General features: G+C 41.6%; 1 protein-coding gene across 4 annotated transcripts in view; it reads right to left on the bottom strand.

The window, feature by feature from the left end:
* LIMS1 (LIM zinc finger domain containing 1) overlaps positions 1-22257 on the bottom strand; it is a 152546-nt gene that overhangs the window by 76287 nt on the left and 54002 nt on the right. The gene's annotated exons all lie outside the window — the stretch shown is intronic.

Here is a 22257-nt window from a genome sequence, read left to right on the forward strand (position 1 = left end):
GATGAGACAGAAATGGAAAGCATAACTTATTATACAGTTATTACGTAATTGAGTGAAAAACTGAAACTGGGCCTCAGCCTGGTTTACGGTGTACTGCCTTCTAGTCAGAAAATGGTTATTTTTCTCAGCAGAAGATGAGAACTTATAACCAGAAATCATTTAAGTATTCAACCACGGCTAAACACAATGTGGTATCCTGGATTGGATGATGGCACAGAAAAAAGACATGATGAAGGTAATGGAAGGTGCTGACAAGTGGGGAAGCTAGGTGAGGACTACGTGAGGATTCCCTTGAGCTCCTGACCTCTGCGACTTTTCTACAAATCTAAAATTATTCCAAAATAAAGTTTATTTTAGACATTCAAAACTTTAATTCTACATGACAACAGAGCTGGTATCTCCGTCAGTGACTGGAGGAAAAACAGAGAAGGGGTTTTCCTGAAGATTAAGAGACACTTAAGAGACATATCAATTAAACGTACTATTAAACTATGGCCTTTGTTTAGATCTTGGTTTAAACAAACCAAATGTAAAAGGCTACTCTTGGGACAAGTGAGGACATTTGATTATGGGTGGGGTACTGGATGGTGATAAAGAATTACCACTCATTTGTTAGATATGGTAATAGCATGTCCATCTTCTCAGACACCAGCTTATATAAGAGAATGTCCATCTTATATAAGAAAACGTCCATCTCCTCAGGCACCAGCTCTGAGTTATTCTGAGAAATGTCCTGATGTCTGGGATTTGCTTTTAAATAATTAAGAAAGAAAAGAAAAGAAAAAAGAACATCTGAAGCAAATATGGCAAGATAGTATTAAGTGTGGGTGATGAGTATAAGAGGATTGTTTCTTTTATTTTTATATTAGAATGAAAATTTTCAGGCTAAGTGCAGTGGCTCACGCCTGTAATTCCAGCACTCTGGGAGGCCAAGGCAGAAGGATTGCTTGAGGCCAGGAGTCTGAGACCACCTTCACCAACATAGTGAGACCCCATCTCTATTTTTGCGTCTCCCATTTTTCTTTTTTCTTTTTTTTTTTTTTTGGAGACAGAGTCTCGCTCTGTCGCCCAGGCTGGAATGCAGTGGCCGGATCTCAGCTCACTGCAAGCTCCGCCTCCCGGGTCTACGCCATTCTCCTGCCTCAGCCTCCCGAGTAGCTGGGACTACAGGCGCCCGCCACCTCACCCGGCTAGTTTTTTGTATTTTTTAGTAGAGACGGGGTTTCACCGTGTTAGCCAGGATGGTCTCCATCTCCTGACCTTGTGATCCGCCCGTCTCGGCCTCCCAAAGTGCTGGGATTACAGGCTTGAGCCACCGCGCCCGGCCCCCCATCTCTATTTTTAGAAAATAAACATTTTTATAATAATACACACACACACACACATATATATATACACACACACATATATATTTTTTGAAACGGAGTCTCACTCCGTTGCCCAGTCTGGAGTGCAGTGGCGCGATCTCAGTTCACTGCAAGCTCCACCTCCTGGGTTCATGCTATTCTCCTGCCTCAGCCTCCCAAGTAGCTGGGACTACTGGCGCCCGCCACTATGCCTGGCAATTTTTTTGTATTTTTAGTAGAGATGGGGTTTCACCATGTTAGCCAGGATAGTCTTGATCTCCTGACCTTGTGATCCTCCCGCCTCGGCCTCCCAAAGTGCTGAGATTACAGGCATGAGCCACCGCGCCCAGCCAATAAAATATTTTTAAGTTAAAAAAAAAGTTCAACCGTGGGGATGAAAACAAGCATAACTTCCTTAAAGCCAGAACGCCATACACTGCTGTATCATGTGCGCAGTGTGATGCCCCGACGGCACAGCAGAGGGCATCAGGTCAGGATTCCTGGCTTTTCTGGGTGCTTCCTCTAATGAGGGATCTGAAGTGTCATATCTGAGGATGTTAAATAGGTTGCCCAAGATCATATGAAATGCATTAAGGGATATGTTACATTGTGAAAGAATGGCACCAGGAAAGAGGAGGAGAGAATATTCTAGGTGGAGAGGAGAGTGCAAAGGCATGGGAATGTGGAGAAGTGAGCCAGGGAACAGTGGGTGCCTCACTCTGGAAGCAGTAGGAGCAATGACTGCGGGGAGCCAGGCAGTTTAGAGTCAGCTTTTGAAAAAGTCAGAGCCAGGCTGATGGGTTTATGTGACAGGTGATAGCCGCACAAGGTTAGAATTCCAGGTGGGGAGGGGTGCAATCCTGGAGACAAGCAGTTGTGGAAGCGGCTCCAGGTAGCAACACCTGCCATGGCAGAGGGGAGAGAAGACTCTAGAGGAGAAGCCTTTATACTTTGCCAGGTAAACAGGTTGCTAAGAAAAAAATCAAACAAGATTAGCACACACACCAGCACAGGAAATTATTTTGCATGTATTTAGCCAGATCGTGCCCCAAACAAGGACACTTGAAACCCTCAGTACTCTCGAATCACCGATCCCACCCTCTTTTTCTATTACCACCTACGTCAGAGAAAACAGAAGTCTTCAGAAAGACGCCACCTCAGCTGTCTCAAGCTATTGTCCCTACTTCTTTCAGAGTGCCCTCTGTTCCACTGGAAATTAAAACAGCACAAAATTAGCCCTGCCCTGAGTCTGCACTACTGTCATCTTGTTCTAGTGGCAGTAATGTCATCTTGTTCTAATGGTAGTAATGATCATACACTACTATCATCTTCTTCTAATGGCAGTAATGATCATGGTGCTAATGCTTCACATACTATTTCATTTGATCCCCCTAACACCCTGTGAAATGAGCGGTATCCCTACTTCGCGGAAGTAGAAACTGGGCCCTCAACTGGTGAGTGACAGAATGGGGACTGGAATGGGCATCAGGGGCCCCATCTATGATCACTCTACTACCCTGCTTCTCTCAAGATCAAAAAAACAGATTTCTAAAATTGTGATGTCTTCAATGAAATGCTGTATAGCTGTAAAAGAAAATTTACTGAAGCAGAAATCTACATAAATGTTTTTAAAAAGTGAGTGAAAAAGGCAACTTGCACAGTAACACAAACAGTAAACACCAAGTAAAATCTAAAATGAAAGAAGGAATCCCATGCACTGTTAAGAATATATAAATGTGTAATGAAAGTATAAAGATATGCACAAAAGTGAGCCAAAAGCCAAACTCCATTAAGGAAAGGGTTTCCTCGTGGACGAAAACAGGAGGAGGGAATGTGATTGATTGGAAGAGGAAACTGAACCAAGAGACCTCAACTCTGTTTGTAAGGTTTTATTTCTTGAGGTGGGTGGTAGATATTTGGAGGTTCCTTTTTATTAATTTCAAGATCTTCATTGTTTTTAAAGGAAGGAAAGATGAAGATGCACAGCAAACACTCTATGAGTATGTAAGCCCACAGTTTCAAAGCACTGTGCCTGCCACCATGTGGCTCCTAAAGACGTTACAGGCACACAATTTTCAGAGGATGAAAGAAAGGGGCATTAACTCTGAGACCAATATCACATGCATGTTACCCACAGTGAAAGCCCAAGGAGCCCCTACCTGATACAAAACCAATACTAAAATCATATCCATTTCCAAATAATGCTTAATAAAACAGAAGACATAAAACATTATGCTAGGAGCCCACTCAAAGGAAGATGAGAAAAGTTACGGGATATAAACTCTAAGACTAGCAAAAACAGATGGGAAAGACTGAGTTTCAGGCACAATTAACAGGTAAATGAGGACCTGTGAACCGACTTTAAGACCCAGAAGTAAATAAGCAAAAAGAATACAGTAAAAAGGAACTCTGCCCATGGTATGAATAATTTCACTTGTAAAACTTAGTACTTTTAATAGGCAGATTTATTAGAGAGATCAATACCTCTTTTCTGGTTATATCCAGGTTAGAGAGAAATACCTAAAAACTACACCATAGTGAATCCTATTAGATGCACAAAAATATACTCTTATGTAAAAATCACTTCTACATGTGCACACATGTACTATTTATGTGATGATACCAGACAACTGGTGTGCTCAATTATGTTCTATTTGTGTTTCATCTGGAGGGGGAATAGCTCAATATTGTGCAACAGCACCCACCATGTCATGTATCTTGATTCAGCACGTCCCTCATCACCTGGCTGTCCAAGCTAAGCTCTCCGTGCTCACAGATGGCACCGTCTCACTGTTTCCTCACATGCAGGAAGGGGCAAGCAGGCTCCCTTGGGCCTGTTTTATAAGGGCACTAATCTCATTCATGAAAGCTCTGTTCTCATGACCTAATCATCTCTCCAAAAGCTTCACCTCCTAATACCCTCACTTTGCGGTTAGAAGTTCAACATACGAATTTGGGGGAGACACATTCGGACCACAGCAGCATGGTACATGAGACATATTCTTTACTGCATACTCACCTGTGTGGCCTCATTCCAATCACCTTTTCCCTTCTAACAACTGATTGTGCTATATTTTAATTTCCCAACCACTTCCCTAGACTCAGCACACTCTTTTGTGTTTCCAGGATCTACCATTTCTCTACGTGGATGAACCTCCAGCCTCTTCCCTCACATAGGACTCCCGCAATATTGCCATTTGGTGGAGCCTTCCAGAGCTCTCCCAGGGAGGCAGTGGAAGCTGTTCTCTCCTCTGGGATCCCACTGAACTTTAGACAAATCCATTCTGTTGCACTTGCCATGCTGTGTGTTGTTCATATGTTGGTTGGTCTTCCTCACTGAAATGTGAGCTCTTCAAGCCTGGCAACAGTAGGTACCTAAGAAATGCTTCTTGAATGGCTGAATTAAGTTCAGAAGCTTCACAGAAACACGAAAGTGTTAATAAAATTTTAAAGTACCTTACAAATTGTGATTTTTCTTACTAACATATACACACATGCATATACACTGAAATCCGCCCCCTCCCCCAAAAAAAGTCCTCAGTTCAGTGACAGAGTCTGCTGGTGAATCCAGCTGGCTTCCTATAAAGAATCCCACCTTGGTGAATGTTTAAGCTGACCTTCAGCTTCTGGAGCTGAGTAATCAATGTTGTCAGCACACCTAACATAGATGTGCCACTTAAGCATCCTCATTCACCAACTTTTAGAACTGATGTGTAAAATCAGAACTCCAACTTGCAAACTAAAATATCTAGCTTTCATAAGTAATGTGTTCTCTCCTAGGCACAGGTCAAATGAAAATCTAAGTTATAATCAGAAGGTTGTCTGGTGTGCTTGAATTCATAAAAATAGCTACACAGTCTGAATATTCAGTGACTACGACAGCCAGATTCACCTCCCCCAAACTAGGGGCAGAGCTGCCAACAGGAACCTGGTCCTTGGGCCCGAGGGCTACGCTGCCTGGCCCCCAGGATTGGTTGCCAGCTTCACCTCTGTGACTGCCCATACACCTGCTGCTTCCATGCTCACCGGGCCTTTCAGATGGTCATGTCCTTTCTTTACATATACATCCAGAGCCACTCCATCCCCTTTAGGAGACTACAGAGCTCTACTCCTGGGTCAAGTCTGAAGTTTCACTCTCAGAGGATAATCTGACTTCTTTTCTTTCCAAGTTGCTCTTGGGTCCCTCACTGTAGTCAAGTGTGGCCCACAATACACAGATACAACGACCTGGTTATAAGGATTAAGACTACACGGTATGGCATTCTCTAAGTGGGACATCACTAAATCCAAACACTGACACATTCTTCTGCTTGTGTTTCTGCTTATGTAAAGCCATGTGCTTGGGTATGTAGTAGGTACTCAGCAGACATTTTTGGAATGAATAAAGAGGAAAACAGGGACAGCATAAGATGCTGAAAGAAATAAATTTCAGTAAGTTTCAAAATAGGGAGATTTTTTCAAAATTTTATAAAAAATTAGATATTTTGAGTGAGCTCTTTATTTAGCTTGACACATGTAGGTTTCTAAGATGCAAGCAACAGAAACCACCTTGGGTTAATTTTAAGCAGAAGAGATATTTAATAATGATATTGCAATGCTCACAGACTCTGCAGGATTCACAAAGAACCTAGTTTGTAACAACATCCTGCCCAGCGGGGGAAGTCTGCCCCCAGCCCTACACCTCCGGACCGAGTGTACCACATGGACCAGCGCTGGGTCCTGGACTGTGCTGCTCACACCGGGTTCTACTGCTGCCCCTAAACAATGGGTGTCGTGAGTGCTGTTACAACCGAGCTCTCCAGAAATGATTCCAGGCAATCCCTATTTCTTTGCATCTCTAGCAGGTCACAGTCCAGTACAGGTGTACCTGATGGCCAGAGCCCAAGGCACATTCCTGTGCCTCAGCTGCAGCTGCAGGAGAGGCTGGGAAGGCAGGCATCTGGCCCTTCCGGATTCTCAAGAGGGAGCAAGCTTCAGTATCCTGTTCAGACTCACAAGGTGAGGAATCACCAGACAACTGGATTCCAATGAAAAAGGAACTATGTGGCATTAATCTGTGACCCATCGATCCTTCCTGCAGGTAAACTGCTCCTACCTGGCAGAGATCAAATTTCAGACTACCAAGTGTTCTGTACAGTCGAGATGCTGCCACACACTGTCCAACAGACTCTACTCCTGCTGGTCCCCTGCTCCTCCTCCATCCAACTCAGAGGAGCAGGGGCAGTGGGGCGGTCTTAGACAACTCTCTAGTGGTCTTCTGGGACAGAAAGAAAGGAAGCTAACTAATCCTAGTTACAAGAAGCCCATCTTGAGGAAGGGGGATGAGGAGCAAGACTTGTTTTAAGGTAATCAAAATACGTTAATATCCAGTCATTTCTATTAGAACAAAATTTAATTTGAGAGGCTAAGGATAAAAGATCTGAAGGCAGTAACCATCTAAAATTTGAAAATGTTAATGTTTTCAAAAACTGATACAACTCTTCTACGGCAGGAATCATCAAACTTCTGTAAAAGGCCAGAGAGTAAATATTTTAGGCCTTGCAGGCTACAAAGTCTTTGTGGTGACTAGCCCACCCTGCCTTTGTGGTTCAAAAACAGTCACAAACAATAGTAAATATGTAAATGTGGTTGTGGTCCCAAGAAGACTTTATTTATGAACACTGAAACTTGAATTTCATATAATTTCCATATCATCCTTTTATTTTTTTCTCAACCATTAAAAAAGGTCAAAATATTCTTAGCTCACAGGCTGCAAAAAAAAAAAAAAAAAAAAAACAAAACTGGAGGCCAGAATAAAACTAGAAATAAATAACAAGAGGAATTTTGGAAACTATAAATACATGGAAATTAAACAATATGTTACTGAATGACCAGTGGGCCAGTGAAGAAATTAAGGAAAATGAAAAAGTTCTTCAAAAAAATGATAATAGAAACATAACATACCAAAACCTATGAGATATAGGAAAAGCAGTAATAACAGGGAGGTTTAGAGCTCTAAATGTCTACATCAACAACAAAAAACCCTTCAAGTAAATAACCTAACAATGCATCTTAAAGAACTAGACAGGCAAGAGCAAACCAAACCCAAAATTAATAATAGAAGAAAAGAAATAGTAAAGTTCAGAATAGAAATAAATGAAACTGAAATGAAGGAAACAAAAACATCAGTAAAATAGTGTTTTTGAAAAGTTAAACAAAATTGATTAACCTTCAGCCAGACTGAGAAAAAGAGAGGACCCAAATAAAATCAGAGATTAAAAGGAGGCCAGGCATGGTGGCTCACAGTACTTTGGGAGGGCAAGGTAGGTGGATCATTTGAGGTCAGGAGCTCAAGACCAGCCTGACCAAGAGGTAAAACTCCGTCTCTACAAAAACAAAACAAAACAAAACAAAAAAACGTAGCCAGGCATGGCGGCACATGCTTGTAATCCCAGCTAGTCAGGAGGCTGAGGCAGGAGAATCACTTGAACCCAGGAGGTGGAGGTTGCAGTAAGCCAAGATCACTCCAGCCTGGGTGACACAGTAAGACTATCTCAAAGGGGAGTGGGGGACGGGGGATGAAAAGGAGACATTACAACTGATACTGCAGAAATTCAAAGGATCATTAGTGGCTACTTTGAGCAACTATATGCCAATAAATCAGAAAATCTAGAAGGAATGGAAAAATTTCTAGATACATACAAGCTACCAAGATTGAACCATGAAGAAATCCAAAACCCGAACAGACCAATAACAAGTAACGAGATCAAAGCCGTGATAAAAAGTCTCCCAGTAAATAAAAGGCCAGGATCTGACGGCTTCACTGCTGAATTATACCAGACATTTAAAGAAGAACTAATACTAATCCTACTCAAACTATCTGAAAAATAGAGGAGAGGGGAATACTTCCAAACTCATTCTACAAGGCCAGTGTTACCCTGACAACAAAACCAGAAAAAGACATGTCGAAAAAAAGAAAACCTGGCCGGGCGAGTGGCTCGTGCCTGTAAATCTCAGCATTTTGGGACACCAAGGCAGGCAGATCATTTGAACCCAGGAGTTCCAGACCAGCCTGGGTACCATGGCGAAACCCTAAAAATACAAATATGTCTCTACAAAAAATACAAAAAATTCGCCAGGCATAGTGGCACATGCCTATACTCCCAGCTGCTCAGGTGGATGAGATGGGAGGATTGCTAACTCGGTAGGTTGAGGTTTCAATGAACCATGATTAAACTACTCACTCCAGCCTGGGCAACACAGCAAGACCCTGTCTCAATAAAAAAATAATAATAATAAAACAAAACTACAGGTCAATATCTCTGATGAATTTTGACGCAAAAATCTTCAACAAAATATTACGAAACAGAATTCAACAACACAATGAAATTCATTGTAATCAAGTGGGATTTATGCAAGGATGGTTCAACACATGCAAATCAATCAATGTGATAAATCAATCAATGTGATACATCATAGCAACAGAATGGACAAAAACTTGCGATCGTTTCAACTGATGCTGAAAAAGCATTTGATAAAATTTGACATCACTTCCTGATTTTAAAAAACCCTCAAAAAACTGGGTATAGAAGCATTCCTCAACATAATAAAAGCCATATATGACAGACCCACAGCTAGTATCATACTGTGGGGAAAAACTGAAAGCCTTTGCTCTAAAATCTGGAACATGACAAGGATGCCACTGTCACCACTGTTATCAACACAGGACTGGAAGTGCTAGCTAGGGCAATCAGAGAAGAGAAATAAAGGGTATCCAAATTGGAAAAGAAGTCTTCAAACTACCCTTGTTTGCAGATATGATTTTATATTTGGAAAAACCTAAAGACTTCACCAAAAAACTATTAGAGTTGATAAATTCAGTAAAGTTGGAGTATACAAAATCAACATACAAAAGTCAGTACCATTTCTATATGCTAACAGTGAATGACCCGAAAAAGAAATTTAAAAAGTACTCCCATTTACAATAGATACAAATAAAATAAAATACCCAGGAATTAATTTAACCAAAGAAGTGAAACATTTCTTACAATGAAAACTATAAAACACTGATGAATAAAGTTGAAGAGAACACCAAAAAATGGAAAGACATTCCATGGGTTGAAAGAATCAATATTGTTAATATGTCCATACTACTCAATTTCTAGATTCAATAAAATCCTCATCAAAATGCCAATGACATTTTTCACAGAAATAGAATAAACAATTCTAGGCTGGGCGCCGTGGCTCACACCTATAATCCCAGCACTCTGGGAGGCCAAGGTGGGTGGATCACCTGAGTTCAGGAGTTTGAGACCAGCCTGGCCAACATGGTGAAACCCTGTCTCTACCAAAAATACAAAAATTAGCCAGGCATGTGTGGAGGAAAAGTTAAATATTATATTTGAACTCAACTGAACATGGACACAAACAATGGTCACCAAGTCCTGGAACAGGCTGTGTCAGCGCTTTGAGGCATTCATCCAGCGCTGTTTCGAAGAAATCTCTATTTCAATCTATTCCTATACGTTAGTTATTGAAAAACAATAGACAATCGCAAAAACAAGTTGTGACCTTTTTATGTTCCTTGAGCCCAGTCACAAAGGCCCCTCATGACTGGGTCTCATGCCAAACAACTTGTTACAAAAAGAGCTAGAGTCCCAGACTGCACTGAAACTTCATGAGACCCTCCCTCGCTGCGCACAGACAAGTGGCTGACTCTGGAGCCCAGGCTGTTGCTTCCTGCTCTGGTGGTGAATCCTCCATAGTTTGGTGAGTGTAATACGTTACGTATATATATAGTAACCAAAACAGCATGGTATTGGCATAAAAACACACATACAGACCAAAGGAACAGAACAGAGAACCCAGAAAGTAAATCCACACACCTACAGTGAAGTCATTTTCCACAAAGGTGCCAAGAACATACACTTTGAGGAAAAGACAGTCTCTTCAATAAATGGTGCTGGGAAAACTGGATATCCGTAATGCAGAAGAATGAAACCAGACCCCTACCTCTCACCATAAACAAAAATCAAATCAAAATGAATTAAAGACTTAAATCTAAGATCTTAAACTATGAAACTAGTATAAGGAAATGTTTGGGAAACTCTCAAAGACATTGGTCTGTGCAAAAATTTATTGAGTAATACCCCACAAGCACAGGTAACCAAAGCAAAAATGCACAAATGGGATCACATTAAGTTTAAAGGCTTCTGCAAGGCCAGGTGCGGTGGCTCACGCCTGCAATCCCAACATTTTGGGAGGCCAAGGTGGGCAAATCACCTAAGGTCAGGAGTTCAAGACCAGCCTGGCCAACATGGCGAAACCCCGTATCTACTAAAAATACAAAAAATCAACCAGGTGTGGTGGCACATGCCTGTAGCCCCAGCTACTCGGTAGGTTGGGGCAGGAGAATCGCTTGAGCCCAAAGGCGGAGGTTGCAGTGAGCAGAGACTGCGTCACAGCACTCCAGCCCTGGCAACAGAGTGAGTGAGACTCCATCTCAAAAACAACAACAACAGCAACAACAAAAATACAGCTTCTGCACAGCAAAGGAAAACAATCAACAAAGTAAAAAGATAACCACGGAATGGGAGAAGATATCTGCAAAATAACCATCTGACAAGGGATTAATAACCAGAATATATAAGGGCCTTAAACAACTCTATAGGAAAAAAATCGAATATAATAATCTGATCAGAAAATGGGCAAAATAGATGAAGATATTTCTCAAAAGAAAATATACAAATGGCAAACAGGCCTATGAAAAGCTGCTCAACATCACTGATCATCAGATAAATGCAAATCAAAACTACAATGAGATCTCATCTCACCCCAGTTAAAATGGCTTATATCCAAAAGACAGGCAATAACAAATGCTGGTGAGGATGTGGATAAAAGGCAACCCTCGTATACTGTTGGTGGAAATGTAAATGAGTACAATCACTGTGAAGAACAATATGGAGGCTCTTCAAAAAATTAAAAATAGAGCTACCATAGGATCTAGCACTCCCACTGCTGGGTATATACACTAAAGAAAGGAAATCAGTATATCAAAGAGATATCTGCACTCCTGTTTATTGCAGCACTGATCACAATAGCCAAGATTTGGAAGCAACCTAAATGTCCATCAACAGACGAATGGATAAAGAAAAAATGTGGTGCTTATACACAATGTAGTATTACTCAGTCATAAAAAAGAATGAGATCCAGCCATTTGCAACAACATGGATGGAACCGGAGATCATTATGTCAAGTGAAATAAGCCAGGCACAGAAAGACAAACATCGCTTGTTCTCACTTATTTATGGGATCTAAAAATCAAAACAATTTAACTCATGGACACAGAGAGTACAAGGATGGTTACCAGAGGCTGGGAAGGGTAGTGGTGAGATGGGGAGTGGGAAGGGAATGGTTAATGGGTACAAATACATTAGTTAGAAAGAATGAATAAGACCTAGTATTTGATAGCACAACAGGGTGACTACAGTCAATAATAATTAAATTGGACATTTAAAAATAACTAAAATAATATAATTGGATTGTTTGTAACATAAGGAATAAATGCTTGAGGGGATATCGCCCCCCCAAATAAAATAATTAAACAGAAACGGGAGGTAGATTTGGCCCACAGACTGAAATTTAGAGACTTTAATAGGAAGAAGTAAATACCATATTTGACAAACTTAAAATGTCATTACTACAGAGCCTTGAGAAAACAGATTTTTCTTTATAAGATGCTAACTCCATAAATGAAATAGCGGACACCACAATTCCTGAAGGAATGCCTTAAAAGACCCACACAACCACAGCTTTTTGAAAGACCAGGGCTACGTTTACAAAGACAGGAGAAACAGACGCAGCTTCCATGATGCCTGAACTGGCATAAACAACAGAAGAAATGAACAGTGTCAGACTGGCATACATCTGCCTGGGCAGGCCTCATTCCCACACCCACTCTGTTCTCCCAAAAGGATTCCCCACTCCCAACCCCTTCAAGATGACTAGTATCTAACCATCAGGGCTCAATCCTGAGCAAAATACTGAACTAGCTGTTTTCTTCTCACTGGCCTGGTATCTGCAAAGCTAACCATCTGGCTGCCCTACCTTCAATCTTTCCTTCCAAACACAGTACTGTTCAATCTCTCCTTCCTCCTAGCCTATACAAAGTCACAAGTTTATGTTAATTTTATTAAAGCTGTGGCAACAACAACAACAAAAAGTCTCAAATCAAATCTAAGACATACTAGGTGACAAAAATTCATTTATAAACTAAAAAGTTTGGATAAAGTAGACTTGCGTTTTAGTTTACTATGAACTGATGATATACTGGCAAACTTACCAGATGGAGGGCTTTGAGTCAGCTACTTATACACATCAGGTCCTAACCTATGAAATAACACATGCTGCAGTTGTAGGGATAAGGGGCAAAGTTCATAAGCCACCCAGTGCATAGCCAACCACGGTGGGTGCTCATAATTGGCAGCTATTCCTAGGATGATGAAAAAGAAGGATATATTAGAAAACACTCAATTCATCTGTAGAACATGTGGGAGAAGGCTTTTAAAAAAACAGCATTTCTGGCTAGGCGTGGTGGCTCACGCCTGTAATCTCAGCACTTTGGGAGGCCAAGGCGGGCGGATCACGAGGTCAGGAGTTCAAGATCAGCCTTGCCGACATAGTGAAACTCTGTCTCTACTAAAAAATACAAAAAATTAGCCAGGTGTGGCAGCGGGCACCTGTAATCCCAGTTATTCAGGAGGCTGAGGGAGGGGAATCGCTTGAACCCGGGAGGCAGAGGATGCAGTGAGACGAGATTGCGTCACTGCACTCCAGCCTGGGTAACACGCAAGACTCTGTCTCAAAAAATAAAGAGGAAAAGGCATTTCTGCTTGTATTATAGATACGCGAAAAGGAGAAAAAAGAAACATGCACCAAGAAATTCTTTTAGCTATGCAGGTAGAGACAGTGTGTGTGTGCCTCTGTCTCTCTCATACACAGACACAGACATACATACAAGCAAGCACATACACAGGAACCTACAATGGCAACCTGCCAGAAAGAACTTGATGTTGTATGCTAGAAAACATCACCCTCTAGTGACTGCTAGTGAATTTGCTGCTTCTTCAATTATCGAGAATTCACAACATTTTAACTCTCCTATCCAATAAAAGGCTTTAAAAAAGTCTTCAGAAATGCAGTCATCATCACAATCACGTGTTGCTGTGGCGGGACTGGAGGCATGAATTCCTTGAAGTTACACAAAAATTTTCTATGCATGTGCCTTTGTGCATTTTTTTCTATGAAGGTCATAAGTGTTAGAGTCTCAAAGTGGTCTGTGAATTAAAAAAAGGTCCAATTAAGATGTTTTGACCAAGCACAGTGGCTCATGCCTGTAATCCCACCACTTTTGGAGGCTGAGGCAGTCGTATCACCTGAGGTCAGGAGTTCGAGACCAGACTAGCCAACAAGGAGAAACTCCGCTTCTACTAAAAACACAAAAATTAGTTGTGTGTGGTGGCGCGTGCCTGTAATCTCAGCTTCTCAGGAGGCTGAGGCAGGAGAATCGCTTGAACCCAGGAGGTGGAGACTGCAGTGAGCCAAGATCATGCCACTGCACTCCAGCAACAGAGCAAGACTCTGTCTTAAAAAAAAAAAAAAAAAAAAAAAAAGTGTTTCGTAGGGAAATTAATGAACCAGTGCACGTACTTCAAACTCCTATTTTTTTTTGAGACGGAGTTTCGCTCTTGTTGCCCAGGCTGTGCAATGGCGCGATCTCGGCTCACCGCAACCTCTGCCTCCCAGGTTCAAGCGATTCTCCTGCCTCAGCCTCCTGAGTAGCAGGGATCACAGGCATGCGCCACCACGCCTGGCTAATTTTGTATTTTTAGTAGAGATGAGGTTTCTCTACGTTGGTCAGGCTGGTCTCAAACTCCTGACCTCAGGTGATCTGCCCGTCTCGGCCTCCCCAAAGAGCTGGGATTACAGGCGTGAACCACCACGCCTGGCCGACATGCCGTTTCTTTACATACACTCCTAATGGGGAATGTAAAATCTGAGACCTAACTGAATTCCATTGAAGTGTTCTGTAAATCATTTTACATCTATGTTAATATTTCAAAAAGTGATTTTCCCCACCTCTTATTTTTAAAATGTTGTCATCATATATATCACCAGACTCCTGAGCCACTCTCTGGCTTTTCTGCCCCTTCCACAGCTACCGCGTGACCTACAGCTCATCTTCCCCAGACCCTTTCATTTCCTCCTTTGTAAATTAAAGACAGCACATGCTCATTTATCGCACACTCTTTTGTAAGAATTACAAATTGATCTGTGTTAATACTAAGAGTATTAATTATTGTTAATTAAAGATAAGCTGAGAAAGATAAAATACTATACAAATGCTGGCTGCTGAATGGCTACTGGGACACAGGAAGCCAAAACAGTATCAGGTCTTTCTATGTCTGGGCAGAATGCCAAAGGCCTGACACGCATCCTTTTAGCAGTTTCAAGTTGCTTCTGCAAGTGAATACTGGGAGATCGTCCCTCACTCCCGATCTTCGCTCTCAGGGAGCCATGCCAGCATAAGCCTTTCACCCTCCACAGACAACCTCAGGTTCTCCTCAAGCCTCTAGATCTTATTTGACATTTTATTATAAGTAGCAACTTCTTGTGCACTTAACACTGTTGAATTGTCGAGTTTAAAAATGATTAAGATGGTACATTTTATGTGTTTTTTACCACAATAAAAAAACGAGGCTCCAAATGAGCTGCAAAATGAGGGCCCCAAAAGATTATAAAGGACTCTAATTCTAATCCTGTTCATTTTTCAGATGAAGGAACAGAATTAAAGTCCCATAGCTGAGCGCCAAGAACAGGGCCTGGGGGGTACACTGATTCCTAGTACATAGTTGACTACAAAACAGCAGCAGCAACAAAATAAACCAAGTATAATGCGACAAATAACCAAGTGGGACAAAGACCATAAAGTAGGCAGAATCACAAGAAGAAAGATCAAGCGGAAATTTCAAGAATATTTTTTAAAGTAAGAAAGCATGGAAGAAATGACTGAATATTATAAACATAGGATGGTCCCTGTTTTGCTGGAATAGCAGTCTGAAACCATCATTTATCTTGGTCTGGGTGGAGCTGAGGTCTGGGAATTCCCATATAAGGTTGTTTGTTCATGCTTACTTCCTCAAGCACACATCATACCTCCTCATCTGAAAAAGGCACTGGAAGAAAAGATTCTTTGGGAATGACATCCACACACACGTTAAAGGCTGTGGTTTCCACTCCTAATGGTTAGTAGATTTGTCAAGACACAGCATCCTCGCAACTCCGCCCAAATACGGTTCAGCATCTAGCAGTCACCACCACAGAGCCTTCCTGTGGTCACGACTGGCGGTGGTGATAAAGGTCAGTATGACCTTCCTGCTCTCCATAAATAGCCCTTCAGTCAGTAATGTCCTCGCGTGATATGGTCACATTCTTTCCTTTCAAGAGCAGCCCTGCTTTTACGTATGGTACCTTCCTTCCACACAGCTTTCCACCTCAGGTGAAGCTGCTTTCTTTCCCCACCATAATTCCTCTCAATGGCTTCAAAGCAGGGCCTCTACCTTCCATTTTTTTAGGATGAGTCTCTCTACCTTTTTTGTAGAGCTATGCTGTCCACTGTGGTAGCCAGTAGTCACATGCAGCAACTTGAAATGTGGCTAGTCTGAATTCAGATGGACTTTAAAGTACACACTGGATTCGCTTGGTAATTTTAAAATGCTGATGACATGATATGTATATAGCTTGGACGTGACAGTTTGATATACTGGGTTAAATTAAACATACTATTAAAATTAATCTTCCCTATCTCTTCTTGCCTGTTTTAAATGGCTACCAGAAAATCTTAAACTACACATGGGGTTCACATTATATTTCTAAAGGATAGCACCATTCTAGGTAGTATAATAAGCCCTACTTATGGAATAAGCTCAGTAGAAAGAAACCCTGGAATCCTTTCATTTCAAACGATCTCTTATCGGCCAGGCGACTTTCTTCATTTCCAGGTGAGATTCTTCATCTGTAATGTAGACAAAATAAACCCCCCTCACAGACTGGTAAGGACTGAGAACACAAAGAAAGCATTTTAAGCATGCAGTAGCATAAAATGTGTTCTCAGTAAATGTCACTTCCCTTTCTGTGGCTGCATTCAGTTTAGTCATCTTGGGGTTAGTCATGGAACGTCTGGATTCCAACCCTCTTTGTTCCTTCTCCACTCTAATCACTTCCACAGAATTCACCCTAACTTATAGGGCAGGCATGCGTGGTGAACTTTATAAGCAAAAGCTACCCCTTCCCCACAGGTGAATTCTTCATTTCTACCACTTGTTGACCATATCCTTCCCACTTCTTCTCTGCTGGTCCATTCATTAATAAATTATTAAAATTAATCTCAAAATTCTGGCTGCTGCTCATTTTCTCCTTAGGGCTGTTACCAGTAGCTCATTGCTACTGCCTGAATTTAAAGGGTGCTTTGTTACTATTCTAGCTATTTCAGATATGAACACTTCCTTCCCCTCAAGTGCATGGATATCCTTTACTTACCACTAAGGTCTCACCAGATATGTAATGACTGAAGGATTCTATAATGGTCCTAGAAATAAGTAAAATAAAACTGAATGTTGACTTTTAATTATTGACCAGGCCAATCAGGATTACAGGAATGAAAAGTACCTTTTATGACTAAGAAATCACATCTGACTTGGCAGTCTGGTGTTTATTTCTGGCTAGTTTGTCTGTGGAAAATTCACTTTATGATTTCTTCCCAGCTGTTGCTAGCAGCGTGCTAGGCTGGCAGCCCTGACAGTTGAATGACTCCCATGGATGATGCTATTTTCTCATTCCCCACCCAACCTTTCCCAAATACTTGGCATTTTTTAGTATTACACAGGTGGTAATTTTTCTGAAAGTCTGGCTCACAGTTTCTTGTAAATTGACGTTATCTAGCATCTGGATGTCATTCTGCTTCTATGTCCCTTTTCACAAAGACAGCAGCTCCAGGTCTGGGTAGGCTTGAGAGCGGGGATGGAGAAGTAACCGCTGCAAGACTTTTTCCCCAGCATTCCTTTATAGAAGGCAGGAGGTGAGGAGGAAAGAATTAGCGAGGGAAAGAAAAGGCAATCGAAGGGGAGAAGATTTAAGAAAGAAAAAAGCAAAAGAAAGAGAAGAACGGCTTTTTTCACAGTAGAAGTCAGACAGTGGGAGGCTTGGGCAAGGTTTGGACATGTTTGAAAGTGGAGAAAAACCATGAGACTACCAGGCACTAAAGTGAATTTGGCTGCTTTCAACCCTGACCTCTAGCAATTCTGGATCTTAAAGGAGATATGCATAAATGATGCAGAGTAAACTAAAAAACAAAGGCAGAGAATGATTGAAAGTCCCTCAAAAAGTTAAACATAGAATTACCACATTACCCAGCAATCCCAGTTCTGGGTATGTATCCAAAAGAACTGAAAACAAGGATGCAAACAGGTATGTGTACACGCATGTTTACAGCAGCATTATTCACAATATCCAAGGTATGGAACCAACCTAAGTGTCCTTCACAGGTGAAGGTTATACACATTTTACTATTAATACAATAAAAAGGGGAATATTTGTTAGCCACCTAGATCCCACCAAATATCAAGCTAGGATCCTTTTACATACACTACTCACAGATTAAATACTATTGCCATTTACAGATGAGGAATATGCAACTCAGATATTAAATAATTTGTTCAAAATCACACAAATGGCAGAAGTAAAATTTAAACCCGTGGTCTTTCAACTTACACCACAGTATTTCAAGGATAAACAGGCTCAACGAATAAGAAACAAGTGACAATATGCTCCTTATTGTCTGAAACTGTTAAATAAGTGACAAGAAAGACCATAAACAGTTGAACCCAAAGAACTAGGTAGTCTAAATGTCTTCCTAGGCTGCAAACAAACTTTTTTTTAGCATAGCACATTTTAAAGCCCTATAAGGGAATCTCTGTCTCTTCACACATCCCCTCCCACACACAAAAATTGGTAAAAGTTATTTTTCAATGTTTTAGATTCTATATGTCCCATCTGGGCTGATAAAGTATCCTTTTCTCCCAACAATATTACCATACATTTGTGGCAACATTTGGGGTATAAAACACCTCCCCACAGACAGGTGCGGTGGTTCTCACCTGTAATCCCAGCACTTTGGGAAGCCGAGGCGGGTGGATCACAAGGTCAGGAGATTGACAACATTCTGGCTAACGTGGTGAAACGCTGTCTCTACTAAAAATACAAAAAATTAGCCGGGTGTGGTGGCTCATGCCTGTAGTCCCAGCTACTTGGGAGGCTGAGGCAGGAGAATGGCATGAACCCAGGAAGCGAAGCTTGCAGTGAGCTGAGATCGTGCCACTGCACTCCAGCCTGGGCAACAGTGCAAGACTCCGTCTTAAAATAAATAAAGAATGGCACGAACCCAGGAAGCGAAGCTTGCAGTGAGCTGAGATCGCGCCACTGCACTCCAGGCTGGGCAACAGTGCAAGACTCCGTCTCAAAATAAATAAAGAATGGCACGAACCCAGGAAGCGAAGCTTGCAGTGAGCTGAGAACGTACCACTGCACTCCAGCCTGGGCAACAGTGCAAGACTCCATCTCAAAATAAATAAAGAACGGCATGGACCCAGGAAGCAAAGCTTGCAGTGAGCTGAGATCGCGCCACTGCACTCCAGCCTGGGCAACAGTGCAAGACTCCATCTCAAAATAAATAAATAAAATAAAATAAAATAAAATAAAAATAAATAAATAAAATACTTCCCCACCTGTCACTTCACTTATTTTAATCAAGCACTCTACAAGACATCAACATTTCATCCTGTAACTACTCTGACAAACTGTGCCCCAGAAGTGACACTTTGACTCGGAGTTAACACACTGCTCCTGTATACCTCTTTCTCCTGGAACTAATGGGTCAATCAACACATTGCTAACTTTTGGGCAAGATGCAATTTAAAATCACTGTTAAGTCCCTGTATTAAAAAAATAAAACTAGGCTGGGCGTGGTGGCTCACGCCTGTAATCCCGGCACTTTGGGAGGCCGAGGTAGGTGGATCACCTGAGGTCAGGAGTTCAAGAGCAGCCTGGTCAACATGGTGAAACCTCGTCTATACCAAAAATACAAAAATTAGCCGGGCGTGGTAGTGCATGCCTATGATTCCAGCTACTTGGGAGGCTGAGACAGGAGAATCACTTGAACCTGCAAGGCGGAGGTTGCAGTGAGCTGAGATCGCGCCACTGCACTCCAGCCTGGATGTCGGTGAGACTCTGTCTCAAAAAAAAAAAAAACTAAAAACATTTTAAAAAGTTCCCTTAAAGGACCAAGCATGGTGGCTCAAGTCTGTAATCTCAGCAGGTTGAGAGGCCAAGGCAAGAAGATCTCTTGAGGCCAGGAGTTCAAGACAAGCCTGGGCAACACAGTGAGATTCTGTTTTTACAAAAATTAACAAAATTAGCCAGGCATGGTGGTATGTGCTTGTAGTCACAGCTACTTGGGAGGCTGGAGCAGGAGAATCTCTTGAGCCCAGGAGGTCAGGGCTGCAGTGAGCCATGATCGTGCCACTGCACTCTAGCCTGGGTGACAGAGCAAGACCTTGTCAATCAATCAATTTTTTAAAGAAAAAGTTTCACTGAAGGCTTCCTCTTTTTTTCTGGGAACTCTTGGAACTACTGACATCAAGAAACTACCAATGAGACTTCAGACTCCTTCCCACGCCTCCAACAAGGCCCAGGTTCAGGCCCCACCACATCATTTGCTCAGTCCTTTGCTACAAGATGTTCACACATCTGGCACTACCCATGGAAACCATTTCTCAGTCACCTTTGTGTCCCCCAGAACCTAACACAGTGCTTAGCATGGGGAAACCACTCAAATGTCAACTGAATGAAGGACCCACTGACACACCCTTTCGTATGGTATTGCTATCTTGCTTTTTAGTCATTCTAATCCATTCTCTACACTGTAATATTAGCAAACACTTCACTGCAACATCACAGATGCCTCCCTAATGTCCCCAAACTTTACACTGTCCTCAAGACCAATACTCCACATACACCCTCCCTCCCTGCCATTCTTATCCTTCAAATATTCCAGCACAGTAGATAATTTTTGAATTTCTTTCATTCATTCAACATTTATTTATTGAGCACTTACTGCTCTGGGCACTGGGAATACAGAGGTTAACAAGAGGAAACAAAGCCCCTGCTTTAACATATCTTCCAGGCTAATGCGGAAAACATAGCACAGAAAGGAATAGGGCAGGGGGTAGATCCAGAAAGCACTTGCAGCCCAGAAGAAAAACTGGATTTTACTCTAAGTGAGATGGAAAGGCAGTGGAGGATTCTGAACAGAAAGTAACATTGATCTGCAAACCTTTGCTCAAGCTGTTGCCAACTCTACCTAGAACAACACTCTTTTCCATCATTTGTCAAATTCTTCAAAGCCCAACTCAAAAGTCACTACCTCCATGGTGCCATCTCTTAGACTTACAGGGGGTTCCCCGTTTTTTGGTTAGCCTCAAAATCTTGACACAACCTGTGATGGCCTGATGTTTAGTTATTTTTGTATATTTTTAAAAACACCACCAAGTGTTTATGTTCATTAAGAATATTTTATCCTGGCCGGGCGCGGTGGCTCAAGCCTGTAATCCCAGCACTTTGGGAGGCCGAAACGGGCGGATCACGAGGTCAGGAGATCGAGACCATCCTGGCGAACACGGTGAAACCCCGTCTCTACTAAAAAATACAAAAAAACTAGCCGGGCGAGGTGGCGGGCGCCTGTAGTCCCAGCTACTCGGGAGGCTGAGGCAGGAGAATGGCGTGAACCCGGGAGGCGGAGCTTGCAGTGAGCTGAGATCCGGCCACTGCACTCCAGCCTGGGCGACAGAGCGAGACTCCGTCTCAAAAAAAAAAAAAAAAAAAAAAAAAAAAAAAAAAAAAGAATATTTTATCCTATTTTCATTCTATCAGCTACGCAGTGCCTTGCCTTGTTTGCAAACTAAAAAGCATGTACCCTTTTTATCAACTGAAAGACTAAATTAAAATGATCATCCTCTTTTCAACATTTTCTTTCTTACCCATGAAAAATACTTGTGTTCTCCTGTTCATTATAACTATTCCTTATTTCCTGACTACGTATGTGAATGTACACATATACACGTGTACATACACACAACATACATCTACATAAGAGACTCCCTTACACATGCAATAGGTATCACTCTTAATGTTCTTGAAGGTTAACTGTAAAATCAATGCTTTTGCAAATACATTTAAATCTATAGGAAGTCCACTGTATACGGCAAGTCATGTAGTAAAGTAAAAGATCCTTTTGTGGGTAAATAATCACCCCTTAATAAATGTTTTCCAAATGTAGGTCTGAGGCATTAGAGTTCCTTTAAGAGTGGCCTGCAGGGGAAATTCCACCCAACAGCAACAGAGTACACATTCTTCTCAAGTGCACATGAAACATTCTCCAGGACAGGTCAAGAAGCGTGAAATTATATCAGGTATCTTTTCTGATCACAATGGTATGAAACTAGAATAGTTTCTACAGTAACAGGAGGACATGGAAAATTAACAAATATGTGGAAATTAAACAATACGCTCCTAAACGACTATCGAGTCAAAGAAAAAATTAAAGGGGAAATTAAAGAAAATAAAGGAAAAATGTAAAAATATCTTGTGACAAATGAAGATGGAAACACAACATACTAAAACTTATGGGATGCAGCAAAAGTTAGTGCTAAAGGAAGCTTACAGCAATAGACACCTACATCAAAAAAGAAAGATCTCAAATAACAGCCTGACATTACACCTCAAGGAACTAGAAAAATAACAAACCAGGCCCAATGTTAGC

Source organism: Chlorocebus sabaeus, chromosome 14, assembly GCF_047675955.1.
Source record: "Chlorocebus sabaeus isolate Y175 chromosome 14, mChlSab1.0.hap1, whole genome shotgun sequence".
Classification (NCBI taxonomy): Eukaryota; Metazoa; Chordata; class Mammalia; order Primates; family Cercopithecidae; genus Chlorocebus; species Chlorocebus sabaeus.